Source organism: Lithobates pipiens, unplaced genomic scaffold (assembly GCF_037356315.1).
Source record: "Lithobates pipiens isolate NorthernLeopardFrog02 unplaced genomic scaffold, aLitPip1_a1.2 Scaffold_18, whole genome shotgun sequence".
NCBI lineage: Eukaryota > Metazoa > Chordata > Amphibia > Anura > Ranidae > Lithobates > Lithobates pipiens.
In genome coordinates, this window is record NW_027507758.1 from 552,660,007 (window position 1) to 552,684,265 (window position 24,259).

At 44.3% G+C, this 24,259-nt stretch overlaps 1 protein-coding gene across 1 annotated transcript in view; it reads left to right on the plus strand.

Annotated features, from left to right (window-relative positions):
* PTCHD4 (patched domain containing 4) overlaps positions 1–24,259 on the plus strand; it is a 290,629-nt gene that overhangs the window by 261,139 nt on the left and 5,231 nt on the right. The gene's annotated exons all lie outside the window — the stretch shown is intronic.

Sequence of the window (24,259 nt, forward strand, 5' to 3'; positions counted from 1 at the left end):
GCAGGAAGCAGTGTGTCAGGCAGTGAGGATAATTTTAAAGACTTGCTGTTACTATTAGTTCCACAAAGGTTCTTTTCAGGACTGGTATCAGTGGTACGGTAATAGGCTTGTACACGTATAATATTCTTTCTTCCAAATATAGAAAGAATATTATACTTGACTGCTGCCCTTCTGCTGCAGTCTGCTAATCATTCACAACTCACTTGTTCCACAAAGCTCTTTATCAGGACTGGTAACTTGGTCTGTCTAGGGTGCTACGGTACATAGGCTTGGGTGCGGTACAGTCTGCTGTTCTGTAAGGACCGCTATCGGTCCACAATACATAGGGTTGCCGTGCACTACTGCTGACCGCTGCCCTATACTGCAGCAGTCCTTCAGCGGTATAGGGACTGACGCACAGTCTGCTAAACACTAATACACAACCTGCTTGGTCCACAAAAGTTCTTATAAGGACTGGTAACTTGGTATAGGGTGCTACGGTACATAGGCCTGAGTGCAGTACAGTCTGCTGTTCTGTAAGGACCGCTATCGGTCCACAATACATAGGGTTGCCGTGCACTACTGCTGACCGCTGCCCTATACTGCAGCAGTCCTTCATTGGTATAGGGACTGACGTACAGTCTGCTAATCACTAACACACAACCTGCTTGGTCCACAAAAGTTCTTATAAGGACTGGTAACTTGGTATAGGGTGCTACGGTACATAGGCCTGAGTGCAGTACAGTCTGCTGTTCTGTAAGGACCGCTATCGGTCCACAATACATAGGGTTGCCGTGCACTACTGCTGACCGCTGCCCTATACTGCAGCAGTCCTTCATTGGTATAGGGACTGACGTACAGTCTGCTAATCACTAACACACAACCTGCTTGGTCCACAAAAGTTCTTATAAGGACTGGTAACTTGGTATAGGGTGCTACGGTACATAGGCCTGAGTGCGTTACAGTCTGCTGTTCTGTAAGGACCGCTATCGGTCCACAATACATAGGGTTGCCGTGCACTACTGCTGACCGCTGCCCTATACTGCAGCAGTCCTTCAGCGGTATAGGGACTGACGCACAGTCTGCTAAACACTAACACACAACCTGCTTGGTCCACAAAAGTTTTTATAAGGACTGGTAACTTGGTATAGGGTGCTACGGTACATAGGCCTGAGTGCAGTACAGTCTGCTGTTCTGTAAGGACCGCTATCGGTCCACAATACATAGGGTTGCCGTGCACTACTGCTGACCGCTGCCCTATACTGCAGCAGTCCTTCATTGGTATAGGGACTGACGTACAGTCTGCTAATCACTAACACACAACCTGCTTGGTCCACAAAAGTTCTTATAAGGACTGGTAACTTGGTATAGGGTGCTACGGTACATAGGCCTGAGTGCGTTACAGTCTGCTGTTCTGTAAGGACCGCTATCGGTCCACAATACATAGGGTTGCCGTGCACTACTGCTGACCGCTGCCCTATACTGCAGCAGTCCTTCATTGGTATAGGGACTGACGTACAGTCTGCTAATCACTAACACACAACCTGCTTGTTCCACAAAAGTTCTTATAAGGACTGGTAACTTGGTATAGGGTGCTACGGTACATAGGCTTGAGTGCGGTACAGTCTGCTGTTCTGTAAGGACCGCTATCGGTCCACAATAGATAGGGTTGACGTGCACCACTGCTGACCGCTGCCCTATACTGCAGCAGTCCTTCAGCGGTATAGGGACTGACGTACAGTCTGCTAAACACTAATACACAACCTGCTTGGTCCACAAAAGTTCTTATAAGGACTGGTAACTTGGTATAGGGTGCTACGGTACATAGGCTTGAGTGCGGTACAGTCTGCTGTTCTGTAAGGACCGCTATCGGTCCACAATAGATAGGGTTGACGTGCACCACTGCTGACCGCTGCCCTATACTGCAGCAGTCCTTCAGCGGTATAGGGACTGACGTACAGTCTGCTAAACACTAATACACAACCTGCTTGGTCCACAAAAGTTCTTATAAGGACTGGTAACTTGGTATAGGGTGCTACGGTACATAGGCTTGAGTGCGGTACAGTCTGCTGTTCTGTAAGGACCGCTATCGGTCCACAATAGATAGGGTTGACGTGCACCACTGCTGACCGCTGCCCTATACTGCAGCAGTCCTTCAGCGGTATAGGGACTGACGTACAGTCTGCTAAACACTAATACACAACCTGCTTGGTCCACAAAAGTTCTTATAAGGACTGGTAACTTGGTATAGGGTGCTACGGTACATAGGCTTGAGTGCGGTACAGTCTGCTGTTCTGTAAGGACCGCTATCGGTCCACAATAGATAGGGTTGACGTGCACCACTGCTGACCGCTCACCTATACTGCAGCAGTCCTTCAGCGGTATAGGGACTGACGTACAGTCTGCTAATCACTAACACACAACCTGCTTGTTCCACAAAAGTTCTTATAAGGACTGGTAACTTGGTATAGGGTGCTACGGTACATAGGCTTGAGTGCGGTACAGTCTGCTGTTCTGTAAGGACCGCTATCGGTCCACAATAGATAGGGTTGACGTGCACCACTGCTGACCGCTGCCCTATACTGCAGCAGTCCTTCAGCGGTATAGGGACTGACGTACAGTCTGCTAAACACTAATACACAACCTGCTTGGTCCACAAAAGTTCTTATAAGGACTGGTAACTTGGTATAGGGTGCTACGGTACATAGGCTTGAGTGCGGTACAGTCTGCTGTTCTGTAAGGACCGCTATCGGTCCACAATAGATAGGGTTGACGTGCACCACTGCTGACCGCTGCCCTATACTGCAGCAGTCCTTCAGCGGTATAGGGACTGACGTACAGTCTGCTAAACACTAATACACAACCTGCTTGGTCCACAAAAGTTCTTATAAGGACTGGTAACTTGGTATAGGGTGCTACGGTACATAGGCTTGAGTGCGGTACAGTCTGCTGTTCTGTAAGGACCGCTATCGGTCCACAATAGATAGGGTTGACGTGCACCACTGCTGACCGCTCACCTATACTGCAGCAGTCCTTCAGCGGTATAGGGACTAAGAGTTTTGTCACAGGGTCATTTAAAAAATGACATGCAGAGGAAGAGGCAGGCCCTTCCGCAGGGGTGGTAGGGGTAGGGCAGGAGCAACAGGCTTGAGCCAAAGTGGGAAGTTGCAGAAGGTGCGTTCAATTACTTTAAAGGATGCACCAGACTTGGTTGAGTGGCTCGCTCAGCCTTACTCTTCTGCACCCTCCTCATCCTCTCGATCTGCACCCTCTTCTTCACTCTCTGCTATGTGCACCCCCAAAGACACTACCACCAACAACACGACCACCACCACCACCACCACATACCTTCCGCTTGAGTCACTGGAATTATTTTCCGATCCATATCAAGAGGACATTTCTGATGCGCAGCCACTCTTGGTATTGGATCAGGAAGAGGAGGTAGCAACAAGCGCTACTCAGCAGTCTGACGCCAGTACCCAGATCAGCCCAAGGAGGAGGTTGGTCCCCGGTGTTGCTGCCTACTCTACTTATAGCGGTGGGGAAGGTGACGTTGATGATGACGTGTCTAGTGATGTCACGTGGGTGCCCACAAGAGAGGAAGAGGAGGGGAGTTCAGAGGGAGATATGGACCAGCAGATAGGGAGGAGAAGCAGCAATGACTTACATTGCACAGCAGGGACAAAGCAGACTGCAAATGTATCAGGAGCGAGTCATCGACCATGTACGGTCACATCTGGCGCTCCCAGGACACCGGCACATGGCTCCGCAGTGTGGGCTTTTTTTAACGTGTCCGCTGCTGACAATAGCGTTGCCATCTGCAATCTTTGCAGTCAACGCGTTAGTCGCGGTAAGCCCAATACTCACCTAGGGACGACCGCCTTAAGAAGGCACATGAGCAGCCATCACCGAGCCCAGTGGGAGCAACGGAACACACAAAGCCACACTGCAGGCTCTCACCGTCCAGCCTCGTCTTCTACTTCTCCTTCTCCTCTCTCCTCACAATTGTCCTCCACTCCACCTTCCATCACGCCAAGCTCACATTTTTCTGCAAAAAGGCAGGCTTCCGTGGGCCTAATGTTTGAGCGTAAAAAAATGATGACGCCGGATAACCCTCTTGCCCAACGGTTGGCGGCTGGCTTGTCAGAACTCATAGCCCGCCAACTACTGCCATATAAACTGGTGGACTCGGAGGCCTTTCGCAAATTTGTGGCCATTGGAACACCACAATGGAAGGTCCCAGGAAGGAAGTATTTCTCAGAGAAGGGCATCCCAGAGCTATATGGCCATGTTCAGCGGCAAGTGAATGTATCTCTGGCACACAGTGTCGGTGCCAAGATACATCTGACCACAGACACGTGGTCTAGCAAACACGGGCAGGGAAGGTATATCAGTTTTACTGCCCACTGGGTGAACCTTCTGACGGCCGTCAAGCATGTAACCCGTGGCACCCGTGTAGATTTGGTTTTACCGCCACGGATTGCATGCAGGCCTGACTCTTCTTCTCCTCCTCCTACTCCATCCTCCTCCCTCTCCTCCTCAGCTGCCTCCTCCTTTTCCGCTGCTAGCGTCTCTTCCACTGCACCGCCCAAGCTCCCCAGAACCTATTCCACATGCCAGGTGAGACGTTGCCATGCCGTGCTGCGTCTGTTGTGCCTGGAAGCAAAGAGCCACACTGGCCCGGCACTCCTTTCAGCTTTGCGTTCACAGGCAGATGAGTGGCTAACACCGCTCAATTTGACAGTTGGTAAAGTGGTGTGTGACAACGGTGCCAATCTGCTTAGCGCATTGAAACAGGGCAAAATCACGCACGTGCCGTGCATGGCACACGTCTTAAACTTGGTCGTGCAGCGATTCCTTGTCAAATACCCTGGGGTCCAGGACATCTTGCGGCAGGCAAGGAAAATCTCGGCCCATTTCAGAAGATCTTACACGGCCATGGCTCGCCTTGCTGACATTCAGCGGCGACACCATCTGCCGGTCAGACGTCTTATTTGCGATTGCCCGACGCGATGGAACTCAACCTTCTATATGCTTGATAGGCTGCTCCAGCAGAAACGTGCAGTTAACGTCTACCTGTATGAACTCTGCGAAAGAAACGGTTCTGGGGAGCTGGGTTTTTTTTCACCGCGCCAGTGGCTGCTCATGCGCGACACATGCAGACTTCTGCGGCCATTTGAGGAGATCACCAAACTGGTCAGTCGCAGCCATGGCGCCATCAGTGACATGGTACCTTATGCCTTCTTTCTGGAGCGTGCATTGCGTCGTGTCATTGATCAGGCTGTGGAGGAGCAGGAGCGGGAAGATGAGGAAGTCGCAATGCTGGATGAATTCCCAGGGGGGGCTACTCTATCTGAGACAAGTCAACAACAGGAGTCTGATGAGGAGTCAGAGGAGGATGGTGCCGGGGCGGATGAGCAGGAGCAAGAAGAGCATGCTTTAAACCTTTCTGGGATCCCTGTTGTGCGAGGATGGGGAGAGGAGAATGAAGAGGACGACATTATCCTGGATGATGAGCAGGAGCCAGGCCACCACACCGCTTCCACTTTAGTGCAAATGGGGGCCTTCATGCTCCAGTGTTTTAATAGGGACCCCCGTATAAAAAGCATGAGGGTCAAGGACCAGTACTGGGTGGCAACGTACTTAGACCCCCGGTACAAACACAAAATGGCGGAAATGTTACCGCCGTCGCAGAGGGCTGTCAGAATGCAGCACTTCCAGGCCTTGCTTCGAGAAATGCTGCATTCTGCTTTTGCGTGCGCTGGCAGAGGAGCAATTCCCACTCCCAGAGAAGGATTTGCGGGTACCAATCCAACAGCGCCTGCAAGAAGAGGCCGGTTTGAAGATGTGTTGGTGACTTCGGATATGAGGTCATTCTTTCAGCCGACCCATCGACAGGTGTCATCCGGATCCAGCATCAGGGAACGCCTAGACCGTCAGGTGTCCGACTACATTGGGTTAACGGCCGATGTGGACGCTCTGAGGAGTGATGAACCCCTAGACTACTGGGTGGGCAGGCTTGACCTCTGGCCAGAGCTTGCCCAATTTGCAATCGAACTGTTGGCTTGCCCCTCATCCAGTGTCCTGTCCGAAAGGACGTTCAGCGCAGCAGGGGGGATTGTGACCGATAAGCGTACTCGCCTAGCTCACCACAGTGTTAACTACCTCACATTTCTAAAAATGAATGAGGCATGGATCTCGGAGGAATTCAACACATGTGATCAGTAGACCATGTATATGTCTATAAACAATTTTTGGAATCAAGCACACAGACCTTCTTAATTCATTTGGCTCACTTCCCTGACCCAAAAAAGCACACCGTACTATATGCCCCTACCCTCCTCTTTGAAGAGGTTGAGCGGTGTCATATTTCTACTGGGGCTGCTTATTATGAGGGGTTCCCACCATCCCTGTGCTGTGCTGACTTCCTCCTGGGTGTTCTTATTATGAGGGGCTCCCACCATCCCTGTGCTGTGCTGACTTCCTCCTGGGGGTTCTTATTATGAGGGGATCACACCATCCCTGTGCTGTGCTGACTTCCTCCTGGGGCTGCTTACGGTGCTGCTGTCAGCGCTGTATGTCACGGAGCTGCTGTCAGCGCTGTATGTCACGGAGCTGCTGTCAGCGCTGTATGTCACGGAGCTGCTGTCAGCGCTGTATGTCACGGAGCTGCTGTCAGCGCTGTATGTCACGGAGCTGCTGTCAGCGCTGTATGTCACGGAGCTGCTGTCAGCGCTGTATGTCACGGAGCTGCTGTCAGCGCTGTATGTCACGGAGCTGCTGTCAGCGCTGTATGTCACGGAGCTGCTGTCAGCGCTGTATGTCACGGAGCTGCTGTCAGCGCTGTATGTCACGGTGCTGCTGTCAGCGCTGTATGTCACGGAGCTGCTGTCAGCGCTGTATGTCACGGAGCTGCTGTCAGTGCTGTATGTCACGGAGCTGCTGTCAGCGCTGTATGTCACGGAGCTGCTGTCAGCGCTGTATGTCACGGAGCTGCTGTCAGCGCTGTATGTCACGGTGCTGCTGTCAGCGCTGTATGTCACGGAGCTGCTGTCAGCGCTGTATGTCACGGAGCTGCTGTCAGCGCTGTATGTCACGGAGCTGCTGTCAGCGCTGTATGTCACGGAGCTGCTGTCAGCGCTGTATGTCACGGAGCTGCTGTCAGCGCTGTATGTCACGGTGCTGATGTCAGTGCTCTGTATTACGGTGCTGCTGTCAGTGCTCTGTATCTCCTGCACCCTCTTGTTTGCCTACCCTGGTCCCTGACCTTCCCTCTCCTCCATTGCCTTCATTAGCTCCATAGTCCTGAATTGTCAGAACAATTTCCCAAATAAAAAAAAAATGCTTGTAGTTATCGATCCCAAATTCACCTCATACATGTATTATGCTATTGTCCAGGTGGTGGGACTACGTGCTACCCCCTAATAATTACCCCGTGGCCGCAAATTCGACCTAAAGGTTTGCGAAATTCGCCTCCCATTGAAGTCAATGGAGCCCGCGGCGAACGGTCGTTTTCGCGAACGTTTGTGTCCGTTCGCGTTTCGCGTTCGCGAAACGTCCCGTCGGAAGTTCGTCCATCACTAGTAAAGATGTTATCTTTTTTAATCAGAGCCTTTTGTTCTTTTTCCCAGTAGAGAAGTGCGACTTTCAATGGGCATTGTAAACTGGATGGGCAGCAGCAATGTTTTTATTTATTTCAAAGGGAATGTGCAGTATTTTTGTACATATTCTCTTTCTTTATTGTTTCAGGACTAAAAAATTTAAAAAAGGAAAATGTGTGTTTTGTTTTGTTTGGTAAATATGAACTATTGCATATTAATATTTTTTATCCACCCGATTCACATGATCGCATGTGCACATTAGCCTGTAGTTTACAGAGCTCTGTAGCTCAAGCTGCAATTTACAAACTCAAATGACCAAATAACCCTCTCCCCATACAAACAATAGCAGCGAGACACATGTCCCTATCCCCACAGTATCCATATGTGTAGGCCTTTTAACACCCTCATTCGCCACTATCACTTTTGCATGTTATATACATCTCTATATGAAAACAGGACATGGCAAATAAATGTGGTAGAGATCTGAGTATTCTCCTATCCCAAAGTTGTCTGAATTTTAGCAAAAATTATTATATGAAATGTTATTTTTTTATCAAACATAGGGGGTAAAAATCATGCATGTGTCATCTAAAGTTTCTCCAAAGCTTAAAGAAAAGAAAAACTGAAAAAGTGAATTAACAATCTACAGCATCCTCACCTTCCCAGAACCCTACCGTACTCCATGGGTGAGGAATTGTCAGTGGCCATGCAGCTGATGCAAAAATTAAAAGGTCTGGGGACTTGAAATCCTCTCTGTTCTCCCCCATTCTTTCTGGTGAGCTTCTAGGATGGATCAGAGCAATTCTGATTGGTCAGTGCCAGCACAACGCTTGTTGCTCTACTCATACTTATTCACCACTCTGACTATATCCATCTTTCAAAATCTAGTCTTTAATGCTTATAACTCTTTTTCCAATGCCTATTTTTCTGGACCATTTGGACGGATATGTAATAACTGTCCAATTGGGATATACTGTATCATCGCCAGGGTATGATGGCTAGTCACATGGTGGAGCATATCTCCTGTCAGTTTTCGAAATGCGGGGTTACTTACTTATCCCTGTACCTTCCTTTTTATATTTAAATCCTACTATGCCTACTATACATTGTTTAAATTTATGCATTAAGTAAATATTACATGAATTTGGATTAAGTTCTTTTTTTAAATCTATAAATTCTGATTCATTGTTTCCTCCTGCGACCAACAAATCATCTATGTATCTTTTCCAAAAGGACATCCTTTAATTTCCTAAAATTCAGACACAGCAGAGTGCTTGAATGTCTACCACGTTTTATTTACGTTCTTGTTTTTTTTTTAGACTTTTAATGGTAGAATAAGTACCCATTAAGCATGTGTGTCTGTAAATGAATCTATTAGTTATAGTATATTGTATTCCCTGTATGAACAGATCTGTATTACTTTATATGCAGCTATCTTGAACCCTACTCCCTTAGCACCCACCTTAATTTATTTGTAAAGAGGAGGGAAGAACTAGAACTCCCATGAAGTCTTTATTGATACCTGTATCCACACTGAGGTGATTCACTCTCACTGTCTCGGTGAGCATTGTTTCTTGGACTATAAGTAATGGAAAGTCTAACATTTTGAAAATAGATGTAAGGGAAATCATCCGATAGGAACACTTTTCTGATAGCAACTATAAGGTGATTTTCCTCAATTTGGGGAGATTTTCTCCCACTTCATGTTGTGTCTGAACCACCTGACAATGGTTTCAACCATTCCTTACTCTAGCCAAAATGGAAAAAAAAAGGTTCTGACTGTTGATATATTTTAAAAGAGAAGTATGGCCAAAGCCTTTTTTGCTCATGCTTCTCTTCTGGGTTTACAGGAGTGCACTTACCTGTGCTCTTTCTGTGATCCAGATTCATCCGACTGAGGGATAAAGTCCACTGTCAGCTGACGTCTCATAGCTGCTGCAGGTTCTGGAAAGATACTGACAATTTTGTTGGGATCCATCCAGATGCCTGATCGACAATTGGATCTTACCCTCAGCATGTAGAGAGCCAAAACCAGCTGTGTCAGACCCTTGCTCCAGTGCGTGTTGTTGGAGCAGAGCAGAGAGCAGTGACTGACAGTCACTGCTGTCCCCGAAAACTGAGAACTGAGCGATCAACAGTCATGTAATTGCTCAATTCACAGTCATGTAGCCAACGTGGGACAGTTGTTTGTTTTTTCCCAGCCCATGCTTCTCTTTTAATCCTAATCCTTGCAGTGGCTGTCCTAATTCCTCTACAATCTGCTTTGGATTAGACAGTAGACCTGCCAAATTGTGTGCATTGCTGCAGGGATGGGAAAGTCACATGACACGTACAGGAAGCCAGGTTCCGGTTCCTGGGAAGTGCAAGGGTCGTCCACCTGATTGAGAGGTTTAAGTGGAGAGACCTCAGAGCTGCTTGTCCTAGCCACTAAGGTACCTTTTCCAGTCACCGTAGCAACTGGGATTTATTCATCCCTGCCCTGTACTAGCTAATTATGGCTAACAAAAAGGCTTTCATTGCACACAGTTGTTAATTATTGCTTGTCTGTTACAACCAGAGAAGCTTGAGTTGACAGGTTTGCAAGGAAAAAAATAATTTAGTTTTCGCAGACTGTTAACATAATTGACTTAATTAAAATTAATAAGCACTTTTTATTGAACACACGTTTCTAGTTTTTTTACCTATAAAAATGTTTCTTTGTGTAAGGCTAGACAAAGTTTATCAGGGTTTATTCAGGTCGCTATTAGCCTGATTGATTGATTCCTCCGGCAAAGTTCTGGAAATGAATGACATGTTGTCAGCTCTCAGAGAGTAAAATCTTCTAAAGTTTGCATAGATTCCGCGTGAATCTGATCCAATTACAGTATCTCGTCCTCATCAATTATTTATGGTGTTTGACTCGATTCCCCTTCGACAGAAGGTGCCTGTAGAAGTCCAAGCATAATGTGTAGCTTGCCTGCTCATTTTAAGCAGATTCAAGTTTAATTTTGCCTGGAATTCTTTCTATAGAACATTCCCTTATTAAACATTTATGGATTACATTAGGTGATATAAAATATCTTAATGGATTGCTAAAGGGCCTTGAAAAAGTATTCATACCCCTTGAAATTTTCCACATTTTGTGATGTTACAACAAAAAACGTAAATGTATTTTATTGGGATTTTATGTTATAGACCAACAACCCAAAGTGGTACATAATTGTGACATAGAAAGAAAATGATAAATGATTTTCAATAATTTTTTTATCAATAAATATCTGAAAAGTGTGGTGTGCATTTGTATTCCGCCCCCGAGTCCATCTGTGTGTAATTTAATTTCAGTATAAATACGGCTGTTCTATAAAGCCCTCAGAGGTTTGTTAGAGAACCTTAGTGGACAAAACGCATCATGAAGGCCAAGGAACACACCAGACAGGTCAGGGATAAAGTTATGGAGAAGTTTAGAGCAGGGTTAGTTTATAAAAAAATATCCCAAGCCTTGAACATTTCACTGAGCACTGTTCAATCCATCATCTGAAAATGGAAAGAGTATGGCACAACTGCAAACCTAGCAAGACATGGCCGTCTACCTAAACTGACAGGCCGGGCAAGGAGAGCATTAATCAGAGAAGCAGCCAAGAGGCCCATGGTAACTCTGGAGGAGCTGCAGATTTCCACAGTGCAGGTGGGAGAATCTGTCCACAGGACAACTACAGTGCCTTGAAAAAGTATTTACACCTCTTGAAATGTTCCATATTTTGTCAAGTTACAACCAGAAATGTAAATGTGGGATTTTGTGTGATAGACCAACTCAAAGTGGCACATAATTGTAAAGTGGAAGGAAAATTATAATTTTTTTTTTTACAAATAAACATGTGAAAAGTGTGGTGTGCATTTGTATTCAGCACCCCCCCCCCCCCCCAGTCAATACTTTGTAGAACCACCTTTTTCTGCAATTACAGCTGCAAGTCTGCAGGTTAGGGGTATCAGATTAAAGGGGGCTGAATACAAATGCATGTCACACTTTTCAGATATTTATTTGTAAAAAATTTGGAAAACCATTTATCATTTTCCTTCCACTTCACAATTATGTGCCACATTGTGTTGGTCTATCACATAAAATCCCAATAAAATACATTTACATTTTTGGTTGTAACATTTCAAGGGGTATGAATATTTTTTCTAGGCACTGTATTAGAGCTACGCTCCACAAATCTGGCCTTTATAGAAGAGTGGCAAGAAGAAAGTCATTGTTGAAAGAAAGCCATAAGAAGTCCCATTTGCAGTTTGCGAGAAGCTATGTGGGAGACACAGCAAACATGTGGAAGAAGGTGCTCAGATGAGACCAAAACTGAACTTTTTGTCCTAAAAGCCAATCTCTATGTGTGGTGAAAAACTAACACTGCGCATCACCCTGAATACATTATCCCCACCATGAAACATGGTGGCCGAAGCATCATGTTGTGTGGATGCTTTCTCACAGCAGGTGGGAAAAAAGAAAATTATTGTGCTTACCCAAACAATAAACAAAAAGGTGAGCAGCTACACATGAATGTGACAAAATTCGACAGGATGTAGTATAGTGTAGCTCTAAATAATCAAACCAGTGAAATGTGTATAAATCACTAAATAGTAAAGTAGTGAAACAAATATAAAAAATTATATTATAAGTACACAAATGAAAATAGAATTGAAATAAAAATGTCCATCATGTAGGTTAAAGAATATCACGGTAACGATGTCACAAAAGCCGTATAGACTATCACATGGAAATTTATTTCAAGCAAATGGTATGACTTATGCCGCGTACACACGAGCGGATTGTATGGCATACTTAGTCCGTCATACAATCCGACGGACAGTCCGTCATACTTTCCACTGAACGGACTTGACCACACACGGATAGCCAAACAGTCCGACGAAAGCTTGCGCGATGACGTGTACAGCACGTACGACGGGACTAGAAATAGGAAGTCCAATACACAGCAAAGCACCTTTCCGCCGTGTAAATCCTTTCTGAGCATGCGCCATTCTTAGTCCGTCGAACTAGCCTACTGACGAGCGGATTGTCCGCTGAAACCAAAGTACGACGGACAGAATTTCCAAAAATCTGAAATACTTAGTACGCCAGACTGCACGCTGAAAAAGTCCGCTGAAGCCCACACACGAGCGGACTGTCCGCTGAAATGTGTTTCGGCGGACTAAGTAGGCCATACAGTCCGCCCGTGTGTACGCGGCATTATACATGCTTACCAGAACTGTTGGACCCGACTGTCAGCGACAACAGGTCACTCAAGCAAGGATTATTCCAATTGGCAGATGGACCAGACTGTCACAGGAATCCTGGAGTGTTAGAGGTGCGCCCGCTGATCTCCCGATGATATTAGCCGCGAGAGAAACCTTGCAATCGATCCAATGTTGATATCCAGTCATGTAGATGGATCAAGTAGCCAGAGATATCAGCAAGAAATCCAAAGGGGACCAGTGGATAAATGTGGAGTACCCCCAACAGGGTAGCCCAGACCCAATATAGGAACCCAAAAAAAGCTTTTATCCACGAAACATGGAAAGAGAAGAAAAAAATGGGGCTCCAATAGTGCAGGTCAAAAATGGTAGGTTTTAATTGATAAAAACTGACATACATGAATAAAAGTGATCATAGTTCAGATAAAAGCAATATGGGGAATGGTGTACCTGGCCCGACTTGTTTCGTCCAAAAGGGACTTCTACTGGGGCATCAGTTACCATGATATTATTCAACCTCCATGATGGACATTTGTATTTCAATTCTATTTTCATTTGTGTACTTATAATATCATTTTTTATATTTGTTTCACTACTTTACTATTTAGTAATTTATACACATTTCACTTGTTTGATTATTTAGCGCTACAATTATACCTACAACTTTTCTTCAGCAATGACTGGGAGGTTGGTCAGAGTTGATGGGAACATGGATGGAGCCAAATACAGGACAATCTTAGAAGAAAACCTGTTATGCCACGTACACACAACCAGACTTTCCAGCAGACTAGGTCCGACGGAATGATTCCTCGGACTTAGTAGTCATAGTCCAATCATATGTGGGATAGTCCAATCGTTTTTCTTTTAAAAAATTAGACGGACCTAGAAATAGAATATGTTTCAAATCTGTCCGACGGACTCAATTTCTATATCGGGAAAACCGTTTGTCTGTATGCTGGTCCGACAGATTAAATACGACGCAAGGGCAGCTATTGGCTACTGGCTATTGAACTTCCTTTGCTAGTCCCGTTGTATGTCATCATGTTCAAAACAAATGGACTTTCGAACAGACTTTAGTCCATTTGTGTGTGGGCAAGTCCGTTCGTTCGAAAGTCCCTCATAACTCAGTCGAAAGTCCATCGGGAAGACCATCTGACCTTTTCTGACGGAAAGTACAGTCGTGTGTACGCGGCATTAGAGTCTGCAAAACACTTGAGACTGGGGCAGTGGTTCACCTTCCAGCAGGACAACGACCCTAAATATACAGCCAGAGCTACAATGGAATGGTTTAGATCAGGGGTCTCAAACTGGTGGCCTTCCAGCTGTTGCAAAACTACAAGTCCCATCATGTCTCTGCCTGTGGGAGTCATGCTTGGAAATGTCAGCCTTGCAATGCCTCATGGGACTTGTAGTTTCACAACAGCTAGAGGGCCACCAGTTTGAGACCCCTGGTTTAGATCAAAGCACATTAATGTGTTAGAATGGCCCAGTCACATTCCAGACCTAGATCCAATCGAGAATCTGTGGCAAGACTTGAAAATTGCTGTTCACAGATGCTCTCCATCCAGTCTGACAGATCTTGAGCTATTTTGCAAAGAAGAATGGGCAAAATGTCACTCTCTAGATCTGCAAAGCTGGTAGAGACATCCCCAAAAAGACTTGTAGCTATAATTGCAGCGAAAGGTGGTTCTACAAAGTATTGACTCAGGTGGGGCTGAATACAAATGTACCCCACACTTTTCAGATATTTATTTGTACAACAATTTGTAAAACCATTTATCATTTTCCTTCCACTTCACAATTATGTGCCACTTTGTGTTGGTCTATCACATAAAATCCCAATAAAATACATTTAAGTTTTTGGTTGTAACATGACAGAATGTGGAAAACTTTTAAGGGTTAAGAATACTTTTTCAAGACACTGTTTCTTTATTGACCATGTCAGAATTCTGGGGAGCTCTTAAGAGGAGCTGTAGTCATTCTACAAATAATTTATACAAATATTTTTTTTTCAATACAATCCTCCTAGCATAAATAATATTATCAATCAATGTTATTATCAATGAATGTTAATATTTGCAATTATATGCATGCAACAGCCATAGTTGCTCATTATAAATTCCAACCGTTTCCTGCACAGTAATGGTGCACAGTCACTACAATCTATTGCTCCTCTCTCACAGTGCAAGTGTATTGGCAAGCCTCAGAGTCAAAACATTAGACTCTCTGTAATGATACATTTGTTTTCAGCATTGGGATGCTGGGGCCAGTAGTTGTCAGCCTGAGATTCCTATCACTGATAGTACGTGTACGAGCTGCCCCCCCCCCCCCCCAACACCTTTTTCCAGTCAGGTCCCAAATGACCAAACTATCCACTTCGACTCTCACACCTGTTTACCCCCTATGGACCAGACTATATTTTCACATTTCCGCTATGTGTCTATTCACAAGTACCATTATTGCTGGAAGCACATGTACATGTTATTCTGCTGCTTTGTTCTACCTACTGCAACATTAAAATTATATTTTTGGTGCAAAGCATGTTAAAGTTATTTACTAAAGAACTAACAGGTTTTTTGTTTTTTGTTTTTGCATATATTTCATTTTTCTCATAATGCATCAGTAATTTAAAGTTATTATTTTAAGTTCTTTATTTTAAGTTCTTTAAAATAAAACAGATATGCCCTAAACCATATTTTTTAACAGTAAACCCTTATCAATGTATATATGTGCTGTATAATATTTTTTTTAAAACAATTAATTTAACTGCTTCAGCTCCGGAAGTTTTACCATCCTTCATGACCGGGCCATTTTTTTTTGCGATACGGCACTGCGTTACTTTAACTGACAATTGCGTGGTCATGCAATGATGTAGACAAATAAAATTGATGTCCTTTTTGTCCCACATCTAGAGCTTTATTTTGGTGGTATTTGTTCGACTCTGTTTTTTTTTACTTTCTGCTATAAAACACATAAAAAAAACTTTAAAAATCCTATGTCTTCAGCAATTTAGGTCTATATATATTCTGCTACATGTTTTTGGTAAAAAGAAATCCCAAAAAGCATATATTGATTGGTTTGCGCAAAAGTTTTAGGGTCTAAAGACTATGGGATATTTTTATGAAATTTTTTTCATTTATTTATTTTTACAAGTAAAGGCGGATATTAGCGACTTATAGGGGGACTACGACATTGCAGCAGACAAATCGGACACTAGGCGATACTTTTGATACTTTTTTGGGGACCAGTGACACCAATACAGTGATCAGTGCTAAAACATATGCACTGAGCTGGCCGCTCAGCTGTCGGCTAATTGCCAGCTTCTAGCTCTCCACAGTTATTCAGCTGTTGATGATATCATGCTCATCAGTCCTGCCTACTTAAGCCATCCAGCCCAGAGGAGCTCTGCCTTCACCTTGGTCAACATCACAGAAACTATTGCCAATCCTTTTCAAGACTTGCTGTGCTGACATTCCTTCTGGCTCCAGATCCTGCTTGCTGTTCTACTACATTGATCCCTGACTTCTGGCTTGGCTGACTTTCCATTCTGGTTACTGAACATTGACTATTTTTTGACTACGTTTGTTCTTTTGACTTTTATTATTAAACAAGTATGATTTAACTGTACTTCTGTCTCGGCCTGATTTCATGGTTGCTCACAGTAGGCGAAGGCCATGAATTCAGAAGATGCAGTCTATCCACTTGTTGGTAATATTTTTTCCAGATTGGATGAACTGGATCACTGCATGGATCAGTTATGGTGTTACAAACGCTCCTGAGTTGCACGGCTTACCTGGAATCTCCCACTGTGGCCTCCCCGGTACAATCTATGTTGCAGGCCGACCCTGCTGCTGCTCCAGTCTCTGTGCAGGCATCTGCCTCGCGTATTACCTCTATAAGAGGCATGTCTGGTTCCTCTCCACTTCCCCAGCGATTTAGGGGCGATCCAGTCCAATGCAGAGGGTTTCTCAACCAGGTTGAGATACACTTTAAGATTCTGCCCCAGCGTTTCCCATGGACAGAAGCAAATTAGGTTTCGTAACATCTTTGCATTCTGAGAGAGACTTGGCCTGGGCAAACCCTCTATGAGAGATGCAAAAACCTGTTGTCTTGAGCTACCCTGAGCTTGTGGTTTTGTTTAAAATGGTATTTGATGTTCCTGCGCGATCCGCTTCTGCTGCCAAGTGCCTCATGTCCATCGAACAGAGTACGAGAACTGTTGCCGACTACGACATTGAATCCCGTACTCTGGCAGCAGAGGTTGCTTGGAACAATGAGGCCCTCATGGCTACTTTTTCTCATGGTCTCTTGGATACCATCAAGGATGATATAGCAGCCTAAGATATACCCGTTGAGCAAGTTGATCACGTTTGCCATCCTCATTGACTCCAGACTCAGAGATTGCATCATAGGATCCAGGTACATGTTACTTACCTTGTCCCCAGGATCCTGCGTTGTTCACCCACTGTGTGAGCGAGCTATCCCCACTCAATCTATCATGGAGCCAAGCTCCATTCCCTGCGAACGTTGCGACACATGGAGGTGGAGAACAGCGCCAAATTCAAAAAGTAAAACACAGTATACAGTACACTATAATCTTACAGATTACATTACTGTATCAATTATTTCACATTATTTCACATTATTTTGTCTCTAGTGGTCTGTCCAGTGCCCTGCATGCAGTTTTATATCATAAATACTGTTCTTTCTGCCTGTAAACTGGAGATTGTCCATAGCAACCAAAACCATCCCTTTACATCAAAAGTGGTTTTAGACCAGCTATAAAACAGAAAACAGCGATAATAAATTAGAATCACTTGCAGAATTGAGCGGTAGTGATTTGTGGGGAAATCCGTCATCAAACACTGAAAGTAATGACAGCGACAATTCTGCAACTGAGCAAATTTCTGTGTTTTTGATTTGATTACATTATTGAATATTTTTTATTATTATATTATAATTTGTTAGAATTATTTATAGTTATTTGTTATATTATAATTCATGATTTCATTTTTCAAACTTTATCATACCCGGGATGTCTACTAGACTCTTGTTTGCACAGATTTAAGTGAGTTATTCCCAAGAATTACAGGCCTACAATATAAAACGGCAAATTTCCATGCAAAATAATTAAATGAAAATGAAATAATCATACCACCAGGGAGGTTAAAAAAAAATACCCTTACAATCACTTTAAATCCCAATGTGCATAGCTGGCAATGAGGAGTGAGGGAGGAGGACTTTCCACCAAGGTAAATCCAAATTTTAGATAGCACACATCATATCTGGACCAATGGAGAGCAGAGATGAGCCAAACATTCCTGATTTTTGTTTGATGCATGTTCAGCTAACATTACTGAAGTTCAGGACTGAATCTGAACCCCAGTGAAGTCAATGAGAGACAAATGTAAGAAACAGTAATGGGCATTTTCTAAGGGCTGGGCGCTGCCCTGAGGAATATTTACCCAAGCAAAAAAGAAAAGAAAAGAAAACTGTGTAGCACTGCTCCAGCAGGAACTGCTTAGATGTTTGTGCCTGGGTCTCCCACTGATTATCCTGCAGCCAGTAACACGGTATTCTCACACAGCCAGGTGCACACACTCTTCCGCTCATAGCCTCCAATGATCAGCCATGGGGATTTGTTTTTATGTTTTACTCGGAGAACTTGTATAGGAGAAGGGATCAAGTGGGATACTCCAAATTAACTATGCACAAGCAAGGACAACTCTCTTTCTGTAGAACTGAGAAGATTATCTGCTGAACCATACAGCGTCTGTATGGAAGAATAAATCCCTCTGTAGCAGAAGAGACTCAGCGGACTTAAGTCTTCAAGACACTAGCCAGTGTTAGCTCACACATTTGCTGACTTCTAGGACCAGAGGAGGATTTCAGAAATGCACTCAGTCTCAGAGATCCCTTCAGGGGTCTGTACTCACAAAATATCCAGGGACAGCTGGTAACCTCCTTCCAACTTTCAAGCAACACTCTATACCAGTGACATGAGATCGGATCCATAGACTTCCTCCCTCAGTCAACTTACACAGGCTTACAGGGCTTTCAGGCTTCAAGCCCTCAGGTCTGGCACCTGAGGCCACATGGCAGCCTTTGCTGGAAGAGGCAGCCGCCTCCTCCCCACCTGAACCTCTCTCCTTAGAGGTGGGCTGGAATTGGAACCACAAGCCTATGTGTTCTTTCAATCTAAATACAGTCACCCAGCATGCAATGAGACTAATCCCCTTCTAATTGGCCAGGGCTGTATCTGCATCCATGCTTTCCCCTGCTAGGTCTCCTCCCACTGTCCAATATGCCTTCTTGCTATTGGGTAAGTGTGAAACACCAAGACAGCATGAGCCGCACCAGAGCACACTGAGCAGACCTCACTAATCAATCACTGCTCTCTGCTAAACAGACAGCACCTAAATTTGCCTGTCTACTTCTCTGTTAAGCAGAAAAGCCAAAAACTATATACACTCTCTAGCACCTAGCTAGGACCTAGGAGGATGCTACATACCTGTTTAAAAATCAATTTGGCAACATTTTATTACTGATTAAAGTGGAACATTATAAGAATAAAATTCCTTTAAATAACACGCCTGGGGGATGGCTGGAACCTGTCTGTAAAGTAGTGCATCTGTACAATATATAACCTACTACAACAAAACTGACATTTACAAAGAAAAAAAACTGCTGTTTAACCACTTGCCAACCACCTTCTTTAGCTTTACTGCTACAGAGTGGCTCAGCTGTGAAGAATCACCTAGATATACCTAATTTGCATTTCCTGGTGGGGGGGCCCGCATGTGCTGTCATTCGCTACAACACAAACTGATCTGTGGGTCCCGGACAATAATTTATGGCCAGCAACCACTGATCGGCTGAGCGAATGACAGAAGAGAGCCCTATGTTGGCAAAGCAGAGAGCAAAAAACAGCACATTGCTTAGTAACACAGCACTAGGGATGAGCCGAACACCCCCCTGTTCGGTTCGCACCAGAACCTGCGAACAGACCTAAACTTCGTGTGAACTTTAGAACCCTATTAAAGTCTATGGGACTCGAATGTTCACAATCTAAAGTGCTCATTTTAAAGGGTAATATGCAAGTTACTGTCCTAAAAAGTGTTTGGGGACCCGGGTCCTGCCCCAGGGGACATGGATCAATGCAAAAAAAAGTTTTAAAAACTGCAGTTTTTTCAGGAGCAGTGATTTTAATAATGATTAAAGTGAAACAATAAAAGTGTAATATTCCTTTAAATTTCGTAGCTGGGGGGCATCTATAGTATGCCTGTGAAGGGGCGCATGTTTCTGGTGCTTAGAACTGTCCCTGCACAAAGTGTCATTTGTGCAGGAAAAAAAGTCTTTTAAAATCACTTGCGGCTAAATTGTCGGCTCCCCGTAATACAGAGAACACTCAATGAGTGTTCTCTGTATTAGCCGACAATTCATTCATTCATTGATTAAAAAAAAAAAAAAGCGTGGGGGTTCCCCTAAATTCAAGTACCAGGCCCTTCAGGTCTGACATGGATATTAAGGGGAACCCGTGTCAAATTTAAGAAAAAAATTGACGTGGGGGTCCCTCTAAATATCCATACCAGACCCTTCAGGTCTGATATGGATATTAAGGGGAACCCCGCATCAAATTAAAAAAAAAATTGACATGGGGGTCCCCCTAAAAATCCACACCAGATCCTTTATCCGAGCACGCAACCTGGCAGGCTGCAGGAAAAGAGGGGGGACGAGAGAGCGGCCCCCCCTCCCTCCTGAACCGTACCAGGCCACATACCCTCAACATTGGGAGGATGCTTTGGGGGTCTGTGACCCCTCAAAGCACCTTGTCCCCATGTTGATGAGGACAAGCATTGATCCATGTCCCCTGGGGCAGGACCCAGGTCCCCAAACACTTTTTAGGACAGTAACCTGCATATTACCCTTTAAAATTAGCACTTTAGATTTCTCCCATAGACTTGTATAGGGTGTTCCGGCTTTTCGAATTTTCTGCGAACAGCCCAAATTGTTCACTGTTCGCTGAACAGGCGAACAGGCAATGTTCGAGTAGAACATGAGTTCGACTCGAACTCGAAGCTCATCCCTACACAGCACTCAGTACACACACCAAACATTGTTAAGAACACAGGTAACCCCTTGATTGCCCCGAAATGTTAACCCCTTGCCAGCCAATGTCATTAGTACAGTGGCAGTATATGTTATTAGCACTGATCACTGTATTAGTGTCACTGGTGATGTCAGTGTCAGTTAGTCAGTCTCCCTTCCCCAATGTCAGTTACTGCCAGATTGTTCTCCGCACTATCGCAGTCCCATTATAAGTCGATGATCACTGCCATTACTAGTATAAAAAAATAAATACATAAAAATTCCAATATACAGTATCTCAGAAAAGTAAGCACACCCCCTCATTTTTATAAATATTGTATACTTTCATGTGACAACACTGAAGAAATGACACTTTGCTACAATGTAAAGTAGTGAGTGTACAGCTTGTATAACTATTTGCTGTCTACTCAAAATAACTCACAACATAGCCATTAATGTCTAAATCAATGGCAACAAAAGTGGAATACACCCCACTTGGGGCCCAATTAGCCATTTCCCCTCCCCGGTGTCATGTGACTCTTTAGTGTTACAAGGTCTCAGATGTGAATGGGAAGCAGGTGTGTTAAATTTGGTGTTATCGCTCTCACTCTCACCTCATGGCAAAGAACTCTCTGAGGATCTGAAAACAAGAATTGTTGCTCTACATAAAGATGGCCTGGTCTGAAAGAAGATTGCCAAGACTCTGACTCAAGCTGCTGCATGGTGGCCAAGGCCATATAGTGGTTTAACCCCCCCGGCGGTATTCCCGAGTCTGGCTCGGGGTGGAATTTTTATACCAAAAGCGGTAACCCCAAGCCAGACTCGGGACCGCATCGCTGAATGCAGGAGGACGCTTACTTACCTTGTCCCCTGGATCCAGCGATGTCCCCGCGCTGTACGAGCGGCTCGTCCTCCGCTCGATTCATCACGGAGCCGATCTCCGTTCCCTGCGAGCGTTGTGGCGCACGGGGACGGAGATCGGCGCCAAATTCAAAACGTGAAACACACAGTATACATACAGTATAATGTAATCTTACAGATTACATTGCTGTATGTAATTATTTCACATCCCCTTTGTCCCTAGTGTTCTGCCCAGTGTCCTGCATGCAGTTTTATGTTATAAAAACTGTTCTTTATGCCTGGAAACTGGAGATTGTCCATTGCAACCAAAACTGTCACTTTACATCAAAAATTATTTTAGACCAGCTAGAAAACAGCGATAATAAATTGGAATCACTCACAGAATTGAGCGATAGCGATTTGTGGGGAGATCCGTCATCAAATATTGAAAAGTAATGACAGTGACAATTCTGCAACTGAGCAAATTTCAGTGTTTTTGATTTGATTACATTATTGAATAATTTTTATTATTGTTATATTATTATTTGGTACAATTATTTATAATTATTTATTATAATATAATTTATGATTTCATTTTTCAAAGTTTGTCATACCCGGGATGTCTGCTAGACTCTGGTTTTGACAGATTTAAGTGAGTTATTGCTAAGAATTACAGGACTACAAAACACGCCAGGGAGGTTAACAGGACAGATTCCACTCAGAACAGGCCTCGCCATGGTCGACCAAAGAAGTTGAGTGCACATGCTCAGCATCATAACCAGAGGTTGTCTTTGGGTAATAGACGTATGAATGCTGCCAGCATTGCTGCATTTTTTAACTATGCTCATGCCATGTGCACGCCTCTTATGTGTATATGAAATGAATACTTTTTATTGTCTGTATATTTATTTTAACCAATAAACATTCAATGGTGAAATTCAAACATGGTTAAATTTACCTCCACTAGCCAAGCACTTTGTTTAAAGTCCCAATTTTCCCTTTGTATTTAGCATTGCTTCAGAGATTGAAGGGGTGTGGGTCAGCCTGTCAGCGCTCAGACCATATGCCGCATACTACATCAAATTGGTCTGTATGGCTGTCGTCCCAGAAGGAAGCTTCTTCTAGGGACATATATGTCATCTGCTACTGGTCCTGATCTCTGGGAGTCCTGGACCAGATTGGGCTCCAAATTATATGGACTCCTCAAGTTAACAATTTTATTTTCCACAGACTTGATGTCTGCCCTGGGGGCCAAAAGGCTTTGCAAATTCCAAAAGTTTCTCCAGAGTTGCCTTCCTCTTTATTTTGTTACCCAGAATAAATGGATATTTTATTTTCTGAAAATACTTGCCTATGTGTTTTTCTACAAAAAGTACAGTTTATTTGTAAATAGGCAGGTGCATTTCTAAAATACAAGGTCAAATTGGTTAAATTTACCTCCACCAGCCAAGCGCTTAATTTCAAGTCCCAATTTTTCCTTTGTATTTAGCATTGCTGCAGAGGTTGAAGGGGTGGAGGTCAGCCTGTCAGCGCTCAGACCATATGCTACATACTGCATCTAATTGGTCTGCATGGCTGTCACCTCAGAAGGAAGCCTCTTCTAAAGATGATGTACAGGAAAGCCTGCAGTTTACTGAAGACAAGCAGACTAAGGACATGGATTACTGTAACCATGTCCTGTGATCTGATGAGACCAATATAAATGTATTTGGTTCAGATGGTATCAAGCGTGTGTGGTGGCAACCAGGTGAGGAGTACAAAGGCAAGTGTGTCTTGCTTACAACCAAGCATAGTGGTGAAAGTGTCATGGTCTGGGGTTGCATGAGTGGTGCCGGCACTGGGGAGCTACAGTTCATTGAGGGAACCATGAATGCCGACATGTAGTGTGACATACTAAAGCAGGGCATGATCCCCCTCCCTTCGGAGACTGGGTCGCAGGGCAGTATTCCAACATGATAATGTCCCCAAACACACCTTCAAGATGGCCACTGTCTTGCTAAAGAAGCTGAGGGTAAAGGTGACGGACTGGCCAAGCATGTCTCCAGACCTAAACACTATTGAGCATCTGTGGGGCATTCTCAAATGGAAGGGGGAGGAGAGCAAGGTCTCTAGCATCCACCAGCTCAGTGATGTCATCATGGAGGATTAGAAGAGGACTCCAGTGGAAACCTGTGAAGCTCTGGTGAACTCCATGCCCAATAGGATTAAGTCAGTGCTGGAAAATAATGGTGGCCACACAAAATATTGACGATTTGGGTCCAATTTCCATTTTCACTTAAGGGTGTACTCACTTTTGTTGCCAGTGGTTTAGACATTAATGGCTGTGTGTACACTGTTATACAAGCTGTACACTCACTACTTTACATTGTAGCAAAGTGTCATTTCTTCAGTGTTGTCACATGAAAAGATGTAATAAAATATTTTAAAAAATGTGAGGGGTGTACTCACTTTTGTTAGATACTGTATATCATACTGCATTTTCTATTGTACATAAAATACATAGAAACCAAAAAGGAAGGAGACCTCCT